This window comes from Bufo gargarizans, unplaced genomic scaffold, assembly GCF_014858855.1.
Source record: "Bufo gargarizans isolate SCDJY-AF-19 unplaced genomic scaffold, ASM1485885v1 original_scaffold_1163_pilon, whole genome shotgun sequence".
NCBI classification, from domain to species: Eukaryota; Metazoa; Chordata; class Amphibia; order Anura; family Bufonidae; genus Bufo; species Bufo gargarizans.
Genome location: NW_025334263.1, coordinates 283040 through 300654, shown reverse-complemented (window position 1 = coordinate 300654; position 17615 = coordinate 283040). Strand labels below are relative to the sequence as shown.

The 17615-nt window shown below is 44.8% G+C and overlaps 4 non-coding genes across 4 annotated transcripts; all 4 read left to right on the top strand.

Moving 5' to 3' along the window:
- The first annotated feature begins 4540 nt into the window (after positions 1–4540).
- Positions 4541–4612, top strand: TRNAG-UCC. Its single transcript has one exon. It is a non-coding gene; the product is annotated as a tRNA-Gly (tRNA).
- A 1721-nt stretch (positions 4613–6333) lies between these two features.
- On the top strand, positions 6334–6405 carry TRNAG-UCC. Its single transcript has one exon. It is a non-coding gene; the product is annotated as a tRNA-Gly (tRNA).
- A 10462-nt stretch (positions 6406–16867) lies between these two features.
- TRNAY-GUA lies at positions 16868–16953 on the top strand. The gene is given in 2 exon segments: positions 16868–16904; positions 16918–16953. It is a non-coding gene; the product is annotated as a tRNA-Tyr (tRNA).
- Positions 16954–17247: 294 nt separating this feature from the next.
- On the top strand, positions 17248–17319 carry TRNAE-UUC. Its single transcript has one exon. It is a non-coding gene; the product is annotated as a tRNA-Glu (tRNA).
- The last annotated feature ends 296 nt before the right edge of the window (positions 17320–17615 follow it).

The following is a 17615-nucleotide window of genomic DNA, read 5'->3' as shown; positions in this document are numbered from 1 at the left end:
GTTATACTATATACAGTGTGAGGCTGGAGGTGTTATACTATATACAGTGTGGGGCTGGGGGTGTTATACTATATACAGTGTGAGGCTGGGGGTGTTATACTATATACAGTGTGGGGCTGGGGGTGTTATACTATATACAGTGTGGGGCTGGGGGTGTTATACTATATACAGTGTGGGGCTGGGGGGATTATTATACTTTCTATATCACTTTTAATTCTGCCCCTTTTCTAAATAAAATGTTATCTACTGATTAACCTCTATAAGGGTAAATTCACACATATTAGCAATTTTTTTAGCATTTATGTCGGGTTCTTTTTAACTTTTCTTTGCAGTTTTTCCAGAAAAACCGCCAGCTCTAGATGTTAGCAATACCAGTGTTTTTTTTTTGTTTTGCTTTTTCTGTTTGGATTTTTTTTATTTTTATATATTTATATATTCAGCATGTTAAAGCAAGGTTTTTTTTTTTTGTTTTTTTTTTTGCTTATTTCCCTACAATCCTCATGGTGTCGGTGGGCCAGCTAAGATAACTTTTAGGTCTGTTTGAGACGAGCAGGAATCACGCTACGTGTGTGAGCTTGATTCTTCGTTCTGGACTTGCAGGAGCACGCGGCATTATCATAATTTATAATGCTGTGTGTCTCTACATGATCTTATTGTGCAGAATCATAGAGACATCACCGGGGTGATTGCAAATAGACAACCGCTGTAACTATGCTCATGGGAAATATATGTTCTTTACAACCCACTAGGAAAATGTGGTTCCAGGCCATTCACACCAGCAACTGGGCCAGGTGATGGTAATGGAGCCTCCGCGTTGTAATTGTGAGATTTCTGTGCCTCCTCCTCATCGTCCACCTTGTCCTCAGGCACAATTCACAGTGGTTCTTCAGCATGCCACCTACCTGAATCCTGGCTGTCTCCTCGCCAACTAGAGATAGGAAACATGGTCACCGATAACGGGAAGAACATTCTGTCTGCAATGCGTCAGGGAGGCCTAACACATGTGCCCTGCATGGCACACGTCTTCAATCTTGTTATCAACCGATTCCTTGAATCTTCCTCTGAACTAATAGAGCTGTTAAAAATGTCCAGGAAACTGTGCATGCATTTCAGTCACTCTTTGTCACGGCTGAGGATGGGGAAAACCCTCAGCCGTGCGATGCCCATAGATGTTAAGCGCTGCTTGGCCAGGACGACAGTATTAGGGAGCAGGTCACCTCCTATCGCGTCCCTAAACTGACCCTGACTCCTAATCATATGAGTCAACCCTGAAGGTGGGAGGGCTCATACACCGGTCCCTGCTAGCCCTCAGGATTGCCCTGGAACAAGGATCAAGGTAAGACGACCTGTTCCTCTTAGGCACAGGAGGAACAGGAGTCTCACTAGCCACTGCAAAGGGAAAAGAACATAAACAGCCTATGGATATGGCAGGAGGATGAAAAGCACTTCCACACCTACCTGCCACAGTACACACAGACTGGATCCCGTGCAATACAAGCAAGTTTCCACACCCAAACACCAATGGACACAGCACACACACAAACACTCAGGAATCCAGATCCATAGGTGCATAACATAACAAAGGAAGTGGACATCAACATAAACCTAAGAGTTACAGTTTGTTTATGACCACAAGGGTGGCCCCCACTGGCAGATGTAAATACAAGGAGGTGTCTCCAGCAAAGCATGGCTGAAGCACCCCTCAGCTTCTGATCTCCAACAAGGCTTTATAGCCCAAAGTGGCCACACCCACACGGACACACCCAGTGCTCACAGCCTAGGAAGGGAATTAACCCTTCACACACCAGACAAGGGAAGACAGCAACTTAAAGGGAAAGTGAACACACAAATAACCCTGTGCACACCAAACATGGGAAGTGCACACCAATCACACAAGTTGCCAAGTGCAACCGCACGCACAACACAGCAAGCTGCCACGACACAGCTCAGGCTGCCATGCTGCCACATAAATAACTGTTGCCAGTGGAAACCACAGGTGAGGCAAATCCCACAGCCCTCACCTGTGATTGACAACCAAACCAAACCGCTGACAACCGCATGCGGTTCAGGAGTCACGGTCATGGCCATGGCCGTGACACTCTTACCCTGCAAAACACACCCTCTTTGACTTGCAAAGACAGAATAGTGCTCCCCTACATTGCCTCATATGCCATGTTTCCACACGTTGGAACTCCACATGTCTGGCTGATGATTGATGATGCAGACAGACAGGACTGCTCCCCGGTGTAACTATGACGCTAGACAGTGGTAGCTCATGTGTGACACCTGCCGTTTGCTCAGGCCTTTTGAGGAGACCACTTTATATGCTCAGTCACCAACACCACGGGATGAATGATGTCATTCCACTCCATGTCCTGCAGGGGATGCTGATAAATCTGCCTGCCAAAGAGACAGAAGATGTGGCAGCCTACATCTCAAGGCCACCTGAGCCCTTGGTGGTTTATCTGCCCAAGTGACAGGAGCAGGAGGAGCTGGAGGGCAATGACGAAGACCAGGCAGATGACCCCGACATACCATGGCATTATGCAGTGGAGATGGAGGCGGGGAGTCCCCCCGAGTCCCTTGCGCAAATGGCTAGATGTATTCTGCGTTGCTTGCGTAGTGACAGCCGTAATATCACCATTTGGCAGAGGGATGACTACTGGCTCTCCTCAATGTTAGACCCTCACTAAATGGGGGCCTTTTTATACCTTCTGAGAGGGATGAAAAACTCAACTGCTATTGAGACATCCTTTGTAGTCGGTTGGTCGCTCCTACGTGCGCAGTCGCCCATCCCCCCGAAGGTCTAACCGGGGGACCATCTGAGCTCACACTCCACTGCCATGACTGCTGGAGGGGGATGGTGGACAGGAGCAGCATCAGCTCCATAAAACTTAAGTCTTGGGTCTCTAATGAGCAGTTTTCTTCACCCAGAAACCACCCAGCAGCTGAAGGACATGAAACAGAACCTGAACCAGCAGGTGGTGGCATACTTAGACTGTACCCTGTCACCCCAGATCCAAGATATCCTGGGCAGCCAAAGTTTTATTGTGGCCGCAACTGGCTGTGATTGCCCTAGGCAAGCTTTCCTGCCCAGCCCGTAGTGTGGCATCAAAGATGGTGTTTAGTATGGAGGGAGGCATAGCAACCATAAGAGAACTCGCCTTACAACACTAAGGGGGAGATTTATCAAACTGATGTAAAGTAGAACTGTCTTAGTTGCCCATAGCAACCAATTTGATTCCTCCAAAGGAGCTGTGAAAAGTGGAATCTGATTTGTTGCTATGGGCATCTAAGCCAGTTCTACTTTACACTAGTTTGATAAATAAATGTTTAGAGACTAACCATTATAAAGATGATTAGGGTGTGTGGATCAACCAGGATTTCCAGACCAGATACAACAGACCAGATAATAAACAGCGACGTCAACACAACCTTACTGCTGACACCCTCTCCACTCTGTCATGGGGCCACTACTTGAATCTTGGACCACTGCACGGACCTGATGCTAATATTGACCTGTTAGACTGAGTTCACACTTCTGTTATTTGGTCAGTTCTTTGCATCTGTTTTTGTGCGCCAAATTCAGGAGCCAAGCCTACTCTCGGATTAAGTATTATAAATAGACCCGCACCTGCTTTGGGCCGAGAATAACTGAACAAATAATTGAAGTGTGAACTAAGCCTAATATTTGGGGGGGTACTATCTCTCCTTGGGGAGAGTGCCTTAATTGGCGTGAGGAGACTTATAAGCCATACATGCTCCTCTGGAATTCTGGGAAGAAGGGGGTGCAAATGAGCTCTTAACAAGCTCTGTGTCTAATGCCACAAGATGTAAGGCAGCTATCCAATAAGTCAATGTTCGGCCCTTTAACTAGGCCTTGAGTCATGACTCGGATATAAAATAAGCCAGCATCTCATCTGCAGACAGCTGGGATGATTGCCCCTCATCAGTGCCTCATCAGACCAGGTTAAGCCAGTACTCTCTGCTCTACACTGAAGGCTGCTGTATGCTTTTATTTTGGTTTAGATAGGGGTCAGCTAGGACTGTTGGTGGCCTGCACGCTGATGCTCACAGTCCATATATGTGACATGCCTGCCATTCTGACGGACAGTAACTGTTTCACTACCAGAAAGGAATAGCTATGCATGTTGCTGCAATGCACAGTGATGTACACAGAGCTCAGGCCATGATAAACCTGATAAAAAGCATTTTGTGACAGCATCCAAATCGAATTTTTGAAACCTTAGCTCATCTCTAGTGATTGGCCTCTCTACGTACAGTTACCAAACGTATGTCCATATTATAGACTGAGAGCAGTCCAATGACAAGGGGTTAAATAATAGACTCCCACCTGCTCCTAAAACTCCTCACACTAACAGCATTTAGTTGCATCTTGGGCTGTATCTTGACATGGGCATGCAGCCTAACCTTCTGCCTGTCAGGGCATGCTGAGAGTTGTAGTTTCCCAACAGCTGTTTAGCCAGATGGTAAATACCAATAGATGACCTCCATGTAGACAGGCAGTGGATCTCATGGAGCGTTGGTGGTATAGTGGTGAGCATAGCTGCCTTCCAAGCAGTTGACCCGGGTTCGATTCCCGGCCAACGCAAATTATTTTGTGAGTGTCAACAGAAGCCACGAGGGGTTAAATGAATCCAACTCAAAATCTTTAAGGGAAATGTGTTGCCAAATTTTTTAAAACAGGCATGCAACATAACGTGCGCCTATCAGGGCATGCTGGGAGTTGTAGTCTGCCAACAGCTGTTTAGCCATTGGTTAGAGTCCAACAGATGATTTCCATGTGTGATCAGGTGAGGGATCTCGTGAAGCGTTGGTGGTATAGTGGTGAGCATTAGGGATGAGCGAATTAACTTCGGATGAAACATCCGAAGTCAATTCGCATAAAACTTCGTTCTAATACTGTACGGAGCAGGAGCGCCGTATAGTATTAGAATGTATTGGCTCCGATGAGCCGAAGTTGTTACTTTGTGAAGTCTCACGAGACTTCACGCAATAACTTCATAAATTAATTTGTACTGTAAAAAAAAAACAAACCCGAGTTCGGGAAATGTTTTTTTACAGTACAAATTAATTTATGAAGTTATTGTAACTCTTGTTACTTGTTGAAGTTGGAAAAAATAGCATAAGCGCCTTTTTGTTTACTTTATTCCTGCTCTGAGTGCACTGAGTAATAAACCAGCCGCCGGGAGCAATGGCTGTTAGTGTAGAGCAAACTTGTGTTTCAAGTTCGGGTTCAGGTTATCTAAGAATTCTGTTATGGATTGCGCTACCACGGACCATAAGTTATGGTCCTTGTCAGCGGAAAGCATAACAGAATTCTTCGATACACAAGTTTGCTCATCCCTAATGCCTGTGTGAGCGGTGAGCCCTCACTACAGGGAAGCAGGGGGAGGTTGTTATACAGTATAGGGACAGTGATATACTATAACTGACCCTATGTACTGTAGAGGAGCTGCTTTCCAAAGCATCAGATCAGCAACTTTCAAAGCCACAACAGACCAAGACCAAGAAAATACGACATTAAATACAACCTTAAATCAATCGCAAAAGAAAGGCAACAAACGGATTTATCAACACGACAGAAACACGAGATTAATAGGAGAAACTGAAACTTTAAACCTGAAACGGGTGCGAAACTGTACTCGCATGATAAACATGCCCCAACATGCTTTCCTTGTTCTGAGCTTCCACAAGTTTGATTTTGGTCGAAGGCTGGAGTGATGCGTCTTCTTCTGATCTAGAGTCTCCAGTCATTCCAGAAGGATGCTCTGTGGTCAGCTTCTCTACGTATAGTTACCAAACGTATGTCCACATAGTAGACCTCAAGCAGATAGTTCTACCTTGCTTTACATCCTAAATAATGCCCTCACTGAACAATCCTGAAGAACATCTGGCCACGCATGTGGCTGTTGGCGGTATAGTGATGAACAGAGCGGCTTTACAAGCAGTGTTTGCTGCGTGCGGATGCGATGCATTTTTCACAGATGGTTGCTAAGAGATGTTGTTGGTATGCCTTCAGTTTTTTATCACGCGCGTGCAAAACGCTTTAAATCGCATTGCACCCGTGCGATAAAAACTGAACAACTGAACGCGATCGCAGACAAAACTGAAAGACTTTGTTTGTGAAATCAAACATTTTTCACTGAACGCATTCGCAACGCATCTGGACCTTATCCGAACACGCTCGTCTGCAAGCTGCCTAACCTGTGCCTGTCAGGGCATGCAGGGAGTTGTAGATTCCCAACAGCTGTTTAGCCAGAGGTTAAATACCGACAGATAAGCTCCATGTAGTCAGGAGAATCTTATGGAGCGTTGGTGGTATAGTGGTGAGCATAGCTGCCTTCCAAGCAGTTGACCCGGGTTCGATTCCCGGCCAACGCAGTTTATTTTGTAAATGTCAATGAAACAAAACACAAGGGGTTAAACAAGTCCAGCTCAAAATCTTGAAGGTTCCTGCGCACGTTGTGGATTTTTGTGCAGAGTTTCGACAAATCTATGTGCACTTTGCTTTCCTCTGCCGCGCAGATTCAGAAATTCACAGCGTCAGCTGTCTGCACAATTGTTGAGTGGATTTCACCATTCGTAATCCAAAAGGTGACATCTGCATTAGGTCACATGCAAATTTGGTGCAGAAACCCACACAAAAATCTGTGTCTGTTTTTTTTTGTTTTTTTTTGTGGACCGTATGCGGAACCATTCACTTCAATGGGTCTGCAAGAACAACGGAAGTTGTCTCCGTGTGCATTCCGTTTCCATATGTCCGTATTTCCGTTCCGCAAAAAAATAGAACATGTCCTATTATTGTCCGCATTACGGACAAGGATAGGACTGTTCTATTAGGGACCAGATGTTCCGTTCCGCATGGAATGCACACCGACTTCATCCGTATATTTTGCAGATCCGTTTTTGCGGACCGCAAAATACATACGGTCGTGTGCATGAGCCCTAAGGCAGTGTTCCTCTACTCCAGTCCTCATGGCCGACCTGCCGGTCATGTCTTCAGGATTTCCTTAGTATTGAGCAGGTGACAATTAGTGTCCATGCATCAGGACTTACGACAGGTAGTCATTCTGTGGGATCTTCTCAGTTGGGTGCTAAGGACTGGAGTTGAGGAAAACTGGCCTAAGGTACCATTATAAAAAACTGCCCATTTTAATGGATTTTATTTTTAGCGGAAGCTCTCATTAACCCCTTTCCGACAGCCTAGGGTAAACGCACATCAGTGGTTGGGTATTTAAAGATGGCGCCCACTTGCGAGCACCATAGTCACCAAGAGCCTGCTGTGTATGGGCTAATGTATGTGATCAACAATAACGTAGATCGCACACATTTAACTCCTCATATGCTGCAATCAAATGTGACCACGGCACAGTCTTATTCACACATTGGACCATAGACTTCAATGATTCTGAAAAGAATGTATCATCACGATGCAAAGTGTTGAAATCGACATATATCCTGCACAGAGATTTTTGAAAGTTTCAGAAATATATTATCATGCACACAAACGTAACTGTATTGCGGCCCACAAACAGTAGGTCTGCAATGTACGGGCACTGGCCGTGTGTGCATCGTTTCACAGATGCAATCCGGAAGATACAGAGCGGATGCCACGGAAGCACTACGGAACACTTCTGTGGCATTTCAGTCTGTGCTGCAAAAAAATAGAACATGCTTTATATTTTTGTGGTGCAGACACATCACGGACCCTTTCATGTTAAATGGGTCTGCATCCGTCATTTTGAAGGAGCATGCTTAAAAATCTGAATTGCCCGATGAGCGAGCTCGTTCATCAGGCAATCGGCGGCAGTATTAAACCGCAAGTTGATTAGTAACGAGTGTTTGTTAGCGATTATTCTCTGAAAAATTAGTAGGTGTAATACAGCTGTGCTGCTACGCAGTTAAATCTATATAGTTTAATTCATATGATATTCTATATTTGGGTATATGCTCCCATCTAGTGGCCGTTTTTAGTAATGCACTTGTTTTTCTTGTTCTTGATATCTGTGATTCATTTCCTTTCCTTGCTCCGCCCCTTCTTCTGTGTACTTCACTTCCTGTATCTTCATTGTCCTCCAGCATATGCACAGGTACACATGTATTCTCATTGTTACAGTTACACTCTGGCTGATACTTTGTTGCAACAATGTATTTTGGTTATTTAAGACATGAAAGCCGGGTCATTTGGTACTTGCCCGATTTGAACAGTGATACCCCAGATTGCTATGCCATGGAGCCCATTCGGATAACAAAAGACTATGTGAAAGTAAAGACTTTGGCTCCATGGCGATTCTACTGTATTCGTGTAGTCTGAGTGCCATTTACCTAATAATATGCACTCAGATCGGAGCTATCTGGGGATGTGTTACATGTCTATGTTTACTGTAATGGTTGTGACATTGTATGTTGGAGTAGTGATTTCTGTCCTGTTGTCCCCACGTGTATGGTGGCAATCTCCCTTTGTCCTGAGAGATAATTAAATTACTCCTCGGTTGTCTCCGGGGCAGAGAGGAGGAAACCAGGATGCATTGTGGGGATGTATTGTGTCTGTGTTTCCTGAATTGTTGTTTATTTGTCCTGTGTCACAGTCTTCCATCTGGTCCCCCTAGGGGAGTGTCCACCAGTTGGGGCTCTGCAAAAATACGGGCGGGTAGCCCTCAGTAAAGAGAGATTCTGCTCTTACCCTCAATTCGTGCTTTGACTCGTTTTGTAGAGCATCACTAATCACTGGCACTTGTAAGACCTCTCTGGATTTCATCTACACTTACAGGAGCATGGATGACTGCTAAAAGGAACCTAACAGCGCTCTCTAGAATTCGGGGACAAGGACATGTAAGCGGTCCAACCCTCAGCCAGCCTGAGGCAACCGTAACAATTGGTGGCACAGCGGTGGGATGGTCCTTTATTTCCCAGGAGAGTAGCTGAACGGATGGAAAGTACTTATGACAAGCTGAAACGGGCTACCTTAAAAGATTTGTTGGAGAGCCGTGGAGGAATTGCCAGCAACCGGCCCAGAAGAGAGCTGATTGCGGTGTTAACCGAGCTGGACTGGAATTGTACCATGGCAGAGGCATCATCACCCGGGGAGGATGAGGCCACCCGAATGGTAAAAGCCAGGATGCTGACGTACGGACCGAATATCTCAGAGGAGAGGATTGCCGCACTGTATACTGAAGCAGCCAAAGAGATACAGGATCAGAGGAACCATGAGTACCATATGTATACGACACCGCCCCCTGTTGTACCAACAGTAATGACAACTGTCTTCTCTAGTCCTGGGAAGAAAAAGATCCCTTATGCTGCGTTTAAACAATTTCAAGAGACTGAGGGGGGGATTGAGGAATACCTGGCAGATTATGAAAGATTGTGTGCCCTACATCAAGTAACCACCGACGATTGGATTACATTGCTTACGGGTAAATTAACTGTTAGGGCTGCTGATGCCTTCCGGGATATGCCAGCTGAGGAAGTTACCCAATACATATGGATAAAAGAGGCATTGTAAAAAGGTATGCTGTGACACCTGATATGTATCGCCGGCAGTTCAGAGAAATGGCCAAGAAACGCAGCGATACACACACAGAATGGGCCAACCGATTGCACCGAGCTGCTAATCATTGGATTACCGGCAGTCAAGCGGTAACCACTGAGGAAGTGTTACAATTATTTCTGCTAGAACATTTTTACAAAGGATTGGAGCCAAAATTATTACTATGGTTGTTGGACAAGCAACCCACCACGCTCAAGACAGCTGACCATCTCGCTGACAAATACGCAGATCGGGTACTACACGAACTTCTAAGCTCCAGACCCACTCCACCCACAGAACCACGGGATACTTACAGACCACCTCCTCGCAATGAATTTTGGGCTCCAATTCCACCAGGTCCCACCAGGTACCAGAGACCAGTTAATACCAGTTATGACAAAGCCAGAGGAACCTGTCACAACTGCCACGAACCAGGACATTATGCCAGGCAGTGTCCACTCAACACAGAATGCCCCTACTGGAACCGACCAAAGCCACAAACCACTTCTGTACCAGCTCGCCACCCTAGTGCCATGTGTGTGTCATCACCCTCCGCTGCAGAAGAATACCTAGGGCAACTCCATGAGGCCAACCCTATCTACGCAGCATCAGATGACAACCGTCAACACCACAGACAGTGGGTACAATTAGAAGGGCGGTCAGTGGAAGGACTACGTGATACTGGCGCCACCATCACGCTAGTTAAAGGCAGTCTTATTCCGGCTCACAAAAGGTCTGGGCAAACTGTGGTTGTACGAGTGGCAGGAGGAGCAGTATACCGGGTACCCACAGCCCAAGTACATTTGAATTGGGGTGCAGGGGAGGGTCAAATGAATGTGGGCATCATGGACAATTTACCAGCGGAAGTTTTATTGGGCAATGACTTGGGGCCGATGACATCTGCCTATGCCCCCTCCTACGGTGCAACAGCCCATCCTGTAACCACCCGGTCGTAAGCCAGGACTGAGAGAGAACCTTCACCAGTGCGGGAGCAGGGTTTAAGAACTTAAATCTGGGAATGGACATGCCACCTATTCAGAGAAGTCTGAGCCTACGTGGGACTTATTAAAGGACACTTTTAGCTTTCAAGTCAGCTCTACAGACAAGCCCTTTACCAAGTGTGGTGTTCTGTCAGTGGTAAACAGCCTATACGATCCAATGGGATTTGTAGCTCCCATCAACATACAAGGTAAAGCCTTACTTAAACAGCTCTCAGAGTCTATTAAAGATTGGGATGCTCCACTGCCATCTGACAAGCTTTCAAAGTGGGAGTCCTGGAAGCAATCTCTAAATGCCTTAGATAGAATCCACATACCACGCTAAGTTAGCACCTAAGCCTGAGCACACAATACCTAGGCTTGAACTTTGTGGGACTGTGCTAGTTATAGAAATCAAAGATTTCATATTACGTGAGCTAGACATTCAGATGGACACCAAATTCTACACAGACAGTAAGGTTGTTCTGGGCTACATATACAACCAGACTAAACGTTTCTCCAGAAGGATATAGATACTCCAGAGAGAGTTCAGAGAAGAGCTACTAAACTAGTACATGGATTGCAGGATAAAACTTACCAGGAAAGGTTAAAGGACCTTAATATGTAGAGCTTGGAAGAAAGAAGAGACAGAGGGGATATGATAGAAACTTTTAAATACATAAAGGGAATCAACTCGGTAAAGGAGGAGAGCATATTTAAAAGAAGAGAAACTACCACAAGAGGACATAGTTTTAAATTAGAGGGGCAAAGGTTTAAAAGTAATATCAGGAAGTATTACTTTACTGAGAGAGTAGTGGATGCATGGAATAGCCTTCCTGCAGAAGTGGTAGCTGCAAATACAGTGAAGGAGTTTAAGCATGCATGGGATAGGCATAAGGCTATCCTTCATATAAGATAGGGCCAGGGGCTATCTATAGGATTCAGATATATTGGGCAGACTAGATGGGCCAAATGGTTCTTATCTGCCGACACATTCTATGTTTCTATGTTTCTATGTCTACATCAGCAACCGTGTAGAAAGAATCAGGAAATCATATAAACCTGAACAATGGCATTATGTCCCATCTGAAATGAATCCTGCAGATCATGCTACTAGGCCAGTGTCTGCAAGTGTATTTGCAAATTCTTCCTGGTTAACAGGTCCTGATTTCCTGCTGGATCACACAGAAGAGACCAGGGCTGACGTATTCGGTCTTCTAGAACCTGACAAGGATCCAGAGATTCGTCCTGAAGTTACAACCCTCGTCACCAGAACTAAACAAAGACTCGTCTTGGGCCGTCAACACTTTGAACGTTTTTCTAAGTGGATAAGGCTTGTACGCACCATCGCAAGGTTAGTCCATATCGTACACTGCTTTCACACACATCCCATGGATGTTCAATGTCAAGGTTGGCACGCGTGTCAAAAGCCTCTTTCTGCAAAGGACATTGCTAAAGGTGAAATGATCGTAATACGCAGTGTACAACAGGATGTCTTTGGCTCGAAATCTAAATGTATCCTTGACAATAGGCTATCTGTATGCTGCTGTTACTAATAAAGTAACAGTTTTTTTTTTTTTTTACCTGAATTGAAGAGTGTCACGAAACGGCCCTGAGCGCGCCATCCAGCGGGCCACGTGACTAATAACTCAGACAATTTAAAAGACCATTTTCCTTCTTTTTATATTTTGGTTGTGCGTTTAAGTGTATGGACATCTTATTTCGTGCTAGATTTGGTTACTGGTGTTGTGCTTTTAAATGTATTCTCTTTTCCCTTTGTTGTAAGGATTGGAATGGCCTGGTTGAAATGCAATTGTATGCTAATTACTGTGTACCTTACCTCTCCAGGGGTGTGTAATCTGAGGTTGTAAGAAGGCCATCTGTATGCAAATCCGATGGTCTAATTCAAGCCTGGACATGTCTAGGGTTACATAAGACTTGCAGTGTGTGTATAAATGCTTGTGTCCAAGACCCTAAATAAATCAGTCAGTCCCTGTTTCAAGTCATACAGCAACGTCCGGTGAGTGATTCCAGGGCGCCACACATTGTACCAAGAAGGCCGGGCCACTCGGCAGTCGGGCTGATCTCCACCGTGGGTGCCCCATCCCCTCCGCAGACGTCCGAGACATCACCAACCAGGGGGTCAGATAGGAGCAGGACCGCAGGCGGACATCCCATTCCGTCACAAAGAGTGCTGTGGATTTCTATATATTTTGTTACTTGACGGGACCCCCAGCCAGGATTCCCATCCACGGACACCATCTCACCATATATATCTGTAAAGAATAATTCAAGACAACTGGACGTACTGTAGATTTCTTGAAAACGTTTCACTCGTTCTTCCAACGAGCTTTCTCAATTCTGAGTGACTGTACAAAAATTCTGGGAATAAATATGTAACTGAATCCACATCTGGAAATTAGACCCAGCATTGGGTCAAAGGTGTTGATTCCATTATCCTAATTGGAGTCAGTAGGTGATAAAGACTTCCCAGAAAAAGGTGTCAAGACAGCATTGTATGTGGCAGACAATAGATGTCTAACCCCCCCCCCACCTCTATTCAAGCTTGGCTTCTCCATTTTTACGTAGATGGCCTCCTTCACGCCTTGTTTGTACCAATCGGCCTCCTTATCCAAAACACGTACTTGACTGTCTTCAAAGGTGTGACCTGTTCCTTTTAGATGGAAGTACACGGCTGAATCTTGACCAGAGGTTTTGGCTCTTCTATGCTGGGCCATACGCTGATGTAGTTGTTGTTTTGTTTCGCCGATATACAGTTCTAAGCATTCCTCATTGCACTGGACTGCGTACACAATGTTGTCCATCTTGTGTTTAGGCGTTGGGTCTTTGGGGTGAACCAGTTGTTGCCTCAGTGTGTTGCTGGGTTTAAAGCAAACAGGAATGTGATGTTTATTAAAAATCCTTTTGAGTTTCTCAGACACCCCAGCTACATATGGGATAACCATATTCTTGCGTCTGTCGTTCTTCTCGCCCTCACTGGTAGTCTTGGTGGTCTTTCTTCTCCTTCCTTCTGTTTTGACAAAGGCCCAAACTGGATACCCACAAGTTTTAAGTGCCCCTCTGAGGTGTTTGATTTCCTTCGCCTCTGTGCTGGTGGGGATTTTCTCTGCCCGGGTTGTGTAGAGTCTCACCATATTTATTATCAGCGTTTGTCCCCAAATTGGAACCTGGAGTCCTGCTTACCCCATTTTTTTTGTCTATCCGTGACAAGAGGGACATTCCAAAAAACAGTCTAATTGCTAACCTGAAACCATTCATTGACAATTATGACATGTTAAGAGTTGGTGGACGTTTAAACAAGGCTGAATTGGGAGAACAAGAACAGAATCATGCCATAATACCTGCTCGCCACCATATCACCACTCTGCTCATACGGCACTACCATGAAAGGGTTAAGCACCAAAGTAGACACTTCACTGAAGGTGACATAAGAGAAGCCGGCCTTTGGATCATAGGAGCAAAAAGACTAATTACAGCTACACTGCACAGCTGTGTTCAGTGCCGTAAATTAAGAGGTAAACATCAGCAACAGCTAATGTCAGATTTGCCAGCTGACAGATTAAGTACTGACCCACCTTTCTCTCATGTTGGATTGCATGTATTTGGGCCATGGATGGTAACAGCCCGCAGAACTCGAGGTGGCCAAACAAACAGTAAACGATGGGCAGTGCTGTTCACTTGCATGAGTGTGCGCGCAGTACACAATGAAGTGATAGAATCTATGGATGCCTCAAGCTTCATCAACGCTCTAAGACAATTTCTTGCCATCAGAGGACCAGTCAAAACACTGAGGTCTGACTGTGGAACTAATGTAGTTGGAGCCTGTAGAGAGTTACAACTCAACTCTAGGCCAATCCAAGAACTTTTAGCTGAAAAGGGCTGTACATGGATTTTCAATCCTCCTCATTCTTCCTACATGGGCGGCTCATGGGAGAGAATGATAGACATCACACGAAGAATACTGGACTATGTTTATGGACTTGAACTCCACAAGACTTACCAACGAGTTTCTAACCACCTACTTGGCAGAAGCATCTGCCAAAACTCAAGACCCCTTGTTCCAGTGTCTACAGATCCAGAGAACCCAACTATCCTTACCCCAGCTACCCTGCTTACCCAGAAGCTTGGGTCCGTTCCTGTTCCACCTGAAAACTTTAAAGACGGAAATCTGTGCTTTGATCAATGGAAGCGAGTACAGAACCTTGCCAACCGCTTCTGGAATCGTTGGAAGATGGAGTATCTTTCCACTCTGCAAGACGCAGGAAATGGCAACGACAGTTCCCTAACATACAAGTTGGAGATCTCGTTCTGCTTAAGGACCAGCAAGTCGAAAGAATCGAGTGGCCTATGGGACTTATTGTTAAAAGTGTTCCTAGTGATGACGGTAAGGTTCGCAAGGTGGAGGTGAAAGTTGCAAGACAAGGGACTGTAAAGACTTTCATCAGGCCTATCATGGAACTTATTCTGCTCTTGCTCTTAGGAGAATGAACTTATTTGCCTAGGCTGCTGAATCCTACTTGAAACTTCAAGCAAGAAGTGTTTGAACTTTACTTGATACACTTGAAGCCTTACATTTTAGTTGTTGCATTATATGCCTGTTCTCTTTATTATTTTTTTCAGGTCTTTGGACATCAAGCAAACTACTGTTGTTTATTTGCAATTATATAACTACCGTTATGGTTCAAATTGTGACACTTTCAATGCCAGACGGGGAGTGTGCTGCTACGCAATTAAATCTATATAGTTTAATTCATATGATATTCTATATTTGGTAATATGCTCCCATCTAGTGGCCGTTTTTGGTAATGCACTTGTTTTTCTTGCTTGTGATATCTGTGACTCATTTCTTTTCCTTGCTCCACCCCTTCTTCTGTGTACTTCACTTCCTGTATCTTCATTCTCCTCCAGCATATGCACAGGTACACATGTATTCTCTTGTACACTTACAAAAGCATCATCTTTTGACCGCACAATAACGGAATCCATCTGTTCTGCTGTACTCTGTTATCTGGCTTACAGAATAAAGCAACTTCACGGATAAACTCAGTGTTGGTGAGGTCAAGCTATCTGATGAGGATTGTCCGCAGTGATTATATCTGCTTATACAGGCCAGGCATACAGGTCTCACTAGGGATAAATCACTATTACAACAATCAATCGGAGTCAGAATAACAGCCTTAGTCCTCATTCACACGTCCGTGTCCATTCTTAAATCCGTGAAAAGGTGGTCAGTGATGCCTCCGTGAAGATGTCCATGATGGATCCGTGTTGGGTCCATGTACCATCTGTGTTTCATTGACACTGACCAGCTGAAAAATAATTTTCAAAGCCTCTCTTCCTAATGATCCGTGAAACACGTATGGCATCCGTGGTTTTCACAGACCCATGAACTATACTGGGCATGATGGACAAAATAGAGCATGCATCCGTGCAAAAAAAACTGTGCTAAAACACTGATGTGTGAATAAGGCTTTAAGACTAGGCTTATACATATGCAAATGAATATCTGGCACACGTGAGCTGAAAATAAGCACAGGTCCCGGTAAATTTTGGCAAAATGTGGCATAAATCATAGCTCAAAACAGACAAATAAAAGTCCGCCAGCCCTGGAGAGGACTAAATCATGTGCAAAATAATGCGCACCTACATAAAGAGGTCAGAAAATAGGCGTAGAAAACTTCGGAATAAGGTCTCACAGCCGTTGTTTTTGCAGTCCGCAAATTGCAGATCCACAAAACACGGATACCGGACGTGTGCTTTCTGCATTTCGCAGACTGGACTGTCCTTCCCTGCAAAACGAACAAGAATGACATGTTCTATCTTTTTTGCTCGGCCGTGAAACGGACATACCACGTTCTGTCCGCATCTTTTGTGGCCCCTTTGAAGTGAATGGGTCTGCATCCGATCCGCAAAGAATACAACTGTCGCGTGCATGAGCCCTTAGTCTGAAAAATCAAAACAGGTGAATGAGGCGCAAATGCCTCCAAAACAGGCGAACTTTCAGTACAAAAAAAGAGACAAAAGAAAAAAAAGACACAGTCTAAAACAAATGTGCCCCTCACAGTCTGGTGAGTACTTGAGTCGAGTTATAATGCACACTAGAACAGATTGCTCCCCCCCGCCGTAGTGATCAAATGGAGTTGTCCTGTTTAGTTTATCGCCAAGTCACTGACAACTCTGGTCTCCACCTCCTAATAACCTTCACAGTCGGATAGCTCTAGATAACCACACCCATCATTTACTTTTAGCTCCTATCATTGGAGGCACTCTGTCTCATTATGTAGTTAATCCCCTGTAGAGATCTCCACAACCAGCACCTTCGATAGCTCAGTTGGTAGAGCGGAGGACTGTAGAGGAAATGCAGACATCCTTAGGTCACTGGTTCGATTCCGGTTCGAAGGACATTTTTGATTATATTTTCTCCCTTGCGCAGCTAAAACCTAAATACTGAGAAAATTAAGGTTTCACTGTGTAGAATGTCCTTTGGTGATTCAGAGTAACGACTTTTAGTTTTTAGGTGGAATGTCTATTAGGAAGATAAGGTTTCTCTGTGCAGTTAGATTAGGCACCACCTTCATCCCAGGGACACATCCTACAGCTCCACTTAACTGCAGGCAGGGAAAGAGTTAATGGTTCAGCCACTTATACAGCATTTGCACTGTTGTCAGGCTGCAGACAGCACTTGTGTCACACCTCTCCCATATGGTCTAGCGGTTAGGATTCCTGGTTTTCACCCAGGCGGCCCGGGTTCGACTCCCGGTATGGGAAGTAGAATTTTTTTTCCCCTTTTCCTTGTTATTTTAAAGTAAATCTGAAAAACTATTCAAGGAAGGTAAAAAAATAAAAATAGGACAAAATAAATAATAAATCAGATTCTCAGGACCACATAAAGGTAATGCATTCCTATGAGGGACACAGCTATAGGGTGTTTGGAGGTAGTGATTGCACCTGGGGCCTAATGGATCATTTTCTGCATAAGGGAGAGAGGCTATATACTATATTATATGAATAATAACACCGTGATCACAGACGAGGTGCCTTTTTATCATTTACATTGTCAGTGC